Source organism: Nanorana parkeri, unplaced genomic scaffold (assembly GCF_000935625.1).
Source record: "Nanorana parkeri isolate BGI_ZX_2015 unplaced genomic scaffold, ASM93562v1 scaffold371, whole genome shotgun sequence".
In the NCBI taxonomy this organism is placed as follows: Eukaryota; Metazoa; Chordata; class Amphibia; order Anura; family Dicroglossidae; genus Nanorana; species Nanorana parkeri.
Genome location: NW_017306639.1, coordinates 397,380 through 397,775, shown reverse-complemented (window position 1 = coordinate 397,775; position 396 = coordinate 397,380). Strand labels below are relative to the sequence as shown.

General features: G+C 47.2%; 1 protein-coding gene across 4 annotated transcripts in view; it reads right to left on the bottom strand.

The window, feature by feature from the left end:
- Positions 1-396, bottom strand: part of ST3GAL3 (ST3 beta-galactoside alpha-2,3-sialyltransferase 3) — a 239,790-nt gene that overhangs the window by 190,407 nt on the left and 48,987 nt on the right. The window lies entirely within an intron of this gene.

Sequence of the window (396 nt, the reverse complement as noted above, 5' to 3'; positions counted from 1 at the left end):
CATTCATAGATATGTGCAGGAAGAGTGGGGGCGGAGGACAGGCGTTCCTCCACACATTTTCCTGCCATCCATCTACAGTATAATAAAGCTGTAATCACTTTCTAAGTGCTGCGCTATCGTATATCACATGGAACTTCACGTCATGTGATCAGCACAAATTTATTAGGTTTAATTAAAGTTCTCAGATGAGCCCAGAAGTGACCTAGCTCAGGGGTCAAAGGTCACTGTTTGGTGGGTGGTTTCGGGGGAGTCTCTCGGTCCGCTCATCACAGCTGCTCATAAAAAAAGAGGATTATTAAAGTTTAATGAATCTTTCTCCGCTCCCCCCACCCCGAAACGCGCCGCATATTGCTGTCCGCCGCCTCTGAACCCGCCACATACACTTTCATTGTGAAG